Consider the following 3,956-nt stretch of genomic DNA (forward strand, 5'->3'; position numbering starts at 1 on the left):
TAACTGTAAGGCAAAACTAGAGTAACCAAAAGCAGGTCAGTGGTTCCCAGAGGTGGGGAGAGGAGGCAAAAGGGCCCAGCAGAATTTTTTTTTAAATTTAAAATTTTTTTGGTGTTGGGAATGTTCTATGACTTGATGATGGTGGTGGTTACACAACTGTATATTTTTGTCAAAACTCATGAAATTGTACACTTAAAAGCGGTGAGTTTTACTGTGTGTAAATTATACTTCAAGAAAACTGATTAAGAAAATAAAAAACAATTTTAATGTGGTTTTATATCTTATAAAAAGAATACATATTTAATGCAGGAAATAAAAACAAGAGCAGAGAAAAAGTATTAAATCACCCAAATCCCAAGACCACTCAGATATAACTACTATTAACAATTTCATAAATATCCGCTGAGACTTTTGTATATATATTAATGCCTGTATATTTCATGCTTTTTTAAATAAAAATTAGATAACACCATACATTTTATATCCTGCTTTTTCCACTGAATATTATAATTTGAATGTTTTATTTCATTTTTCTTCTACAATAAAGTTTTATTTCCCTTGTGGTATCCTGTTGTCAAGATACAGACAAGTTTAATTAACCAGTTCCCCTTGTGTGATAACTGTCTGTTCTTTCCCGTTTCTCAGGATTATACTCAAGATTGCATCATGTGTTGCCGTAGACCAGAATTTCTTTTTTTTTTTTTATACATAGAGATTAAACAGCACACTTTTTTTTTTTTTTTTTTTTTTTTATGATAGTCACAGAGAGAGAGAGAGGCAGAGACACAGGCAGAGGGAGAAGCAGGCTCCATGCAGGGAGCCCCATGTGGGACTCGATCATGGGTCTCCAGGATCACACCCCAGGCCGCAGGCGGCGCCAAACCGCTGCGCCACCAGGGCTGCCCTAGACCAGAATTTCTTAACCTTCTCTGTGTAAGCATGCCTCTGGCTGCCTGGAGAAGCCCCCTCTTAAAATACTATTTAAAAATGCATAGAAGGGTGCCTGGGTGGCTCAGCTGGTTAAGCCTCTCTGCCTTCAGCTCAGGTCATGATCTTGGGGTCCTGGAATTGAGCCCCACCTCGGGCTCCCAGTTCAGGGAGGAGCCTGCTTCTCCCTCTCCCTCTGCCCCTACTTCCCCACTCATGCTCTCTCTCTCTTAAATAAATAAGAAAAATCTTATTTATTTTCATTAATTATTTTTAATTAATGAAATGAAATAAAATTTATTAATATTTTATTGATTATTATTAATTTATTTTTTATTATTTATTTTTTAAAAGATTTCATTTATTTATTCATGAGTGACACAGAGAGAAGCAGAGACACAGGCAGAGGGAGAAGCAGGCTCCTTGCAAGGAGCCCAGTGTGGGACCCGATCCCAGACCCCAGGATCATGCCTTGAGCCAAAGACAGATGCTGAACCTCTGAGCCACCCACACATCCCAGAAAATCTTTTTTAAAAATGCAAAGAATAACCTACCATGTTTACAAAGGAAACCAATTATATCAAAACATATTTATCAACATATATTTTTTAATTGTGCTACAGTGACCCAAAGATGTGAGACATGTGGCACAGAGCTACCCAAGCAGAGCTGGAAGCCCACAGCGGGAAGCAAAGCAGCCCTGGTCCTACCAAGCTGCAATCAGCTGCAGCCCACAATACTGACGGATGTGTGATCATTGCTTTAACCTACTGAGTTTGGGAATCATACCTTGCACACCTAGGTTACCTGATATAATGAGGGAAAGTAGCCTTCCTATAGAAAGCATCACCTAAGCTTATAGTGAAACCTGGAGCAGAAATGGGAAATAAGCATATGAAAAGATGCTCCATATCCTGTGTCATTAGAGAATTGCAAATTGAACAACGATGAGATACCACTACATGCTTATTAGAAGAGCTAAAATCCCGGGGAAGCTGGATGGCTCAGTCAGTTGAGCGTCTGCCTTCAGCTCAGGTCAGGATCCCGGGGTCCTGGAATAGGGCTCCCTTCAGAGCTTCTCCCTCTCTGGCTCCCCCTGCTTGTGTTCTCTCTCTGTCAAATAAACAAAATGTTTAAAAAAAGGAAAAAGAAGACCTAAAATCCAAAACACTGACAACACCAAATACCGATGAGGATGTTGGGCATCAAGAATTTTCCTTCATTGCTGCTGGAGATACAAGATGGCACAGACACTTTGCAAGTTTGGTGGCTTACAAAGCTAAACATAGTCTTACCGTATGGTCCAGCAGTTGTTCCCTCCTTAGTATTTATCCAAACGAGTTGAAAATGACATCCACACAAAAACCTGCACACAGATATTTATGGAAGCTTTATTTATAATTGCCCAAACTTAAGCAACTGAGATGTGCTCCGACAGGTAAGTGGATAGACAACTGTGGTACGTGCAGACAACGGACTATTATCACAGGTAAAAAGAAATGAGCTATCAAGCCATTTACGTAGGAAACATAAATGCATTACTGCTAAGTAATCAGTCGAAAAGGCTACACACTGTGATTCCAACTATACGACACTCTGGAAAAGGCAAAACTAGAGACAGTAAAACAAATCAGTGGTTCCAGGGGTTCAGGAAGGCAAAGGGAGGGATGAATAGGTGAAGCCCAGGGACTGTGTAGCACAGAATACATTCTCTGTATGATACACTAATGATGGGTGCAAGACACTGTCAAAACCCATACAATGCACAACATAAAGCATGCACCCTCATGTTAATTGATGTGGGAAACAAAGGCAAAAGAAAACTTAAGTTTCCTTACTCCCTACATCCCACTGACAAGACCTTGAAACAGGCAGAGTGACCTTCCTCTAAGAACTCAGCTGCCTTGATGTTAATACTTAGCTAAGGGCAAAAGGCAATTCTAGCCTGACCCCCAGGATCCTGTGAGTCTACCTTTAATATAAAAATTCCTGGGCAGCCCTGGTGGCCCAGTGGTTTAGTGCCACCTTCAGCCCAGGGTGTGATCCTGGGGGCCCAGTATCGAGTCCCTCGTTGGGCTCCCTGTGTGGAGTCTGCTTCCCCCTCTGCCTGTGTCTCTGCCTCTCTCTCTCTCTCTCTCTCTCTCTCTCTCTCTCTCTTTCTCTCTGTGTCTCTCATGAATAAATAAATAAAATCTTAAAAAAAAATTCCTTTGAAACTTCCTTTATCTCTAAACCCCCCCAAGATATGTGTTGGCAATCATCCTGTAAGCATATGACCCACCGACAGACATCTGAAGGGTCTCATGACTAAGGGTTTATCAGACAGTGAAATGACCTTATCCCAACAATAGCTAGCTCCCTCAAGGTCCTGGAAACCTTGCTTCCAAAATTCCTTAGAGACTTACACTCTCCCTAACCCCGGTCCAACTTGAAAGTATATAATGGGCCACTTCTCATTACCCAGTGTAACTCTTTCTGCCCATGGGTCCTGTCCCTGTGCTTTAATAAAATCACCTTTAGGGGTCCCTGGGTGGCTCAGTTGAGCATCTGACTTCAGCTCAGGTCATGATGTCAGGGTCCTGGGGTGGAGCCCCACGTCTGGCTCCCTGCTCAGCAGGGAGCCTGCTTTTCCCTCTCCCTCTGCCACTCCCCCTGCTTGTTCTCTCTCTCTCAAATAAATAAATAACATCTTAAAAAAAAAAAAACACACACACATTTTTGCACCAAAGATGTCTCAGGTATTCTTACTGGTCTGTGGGCTCTGAACCCCAACATCTTCCTTACATCATTAACTATGGTTTTTAGTCAACAATAACGTGTTGCTTCATCAACGGTAAGCAATTAACGCAGGATGTTAATAGTAGAGTCCACTCTGGACTCATATACAGGAAGTATATGGGAACTCTAGTTCCTGCTCCATTTTTATGTAAACCTAAAACTGCTCTAGAAAATAAAGTCCATTATGAAGTACCCAAAAAAATGAGCTATAGAGGTATACTTCTTATTATTAAAGACTTCATACCTTTGAA

At 41.3% G+C, this 3,956-nt stretch overlaps 1 long non-coding RNA gene across 1 annotated transcript; it reads right to left on the bottom strand.

Moving 5' to 3' along the window:
- Positions 1-242: 242 nt before the first annotated feature.
- LOC144323001 (uncharacterized) lies at positions 243-3,647 on the bottom strand. The gene is made up of 2 exons (XR_013388553.1): positions 2,223-3,647; positions 243-2,040 (listed from the first exon to the last, which is right to left on the bottom strand). It is a non-coding gene; the product is annotated as an uncharacterized LOC144323001 (long non-coding RNA).
- Positions 3,648-3,956: the final 309 nt, after the last annotated feature.

Source organism: Canis aureus, chromosome 11 (genome assembly GCF_053574225.1).
Source record: "Canis aureus isolate CA01 chromosome 11, VMU_Caureus_v.1.0, whole genome shotgun sequence".
Classification (NCBI taxonomy): Eukaryota; Metazoa; Chordata; class Mammalia; order Carnivora; family Canidae; genus Canis; species Canis aureus.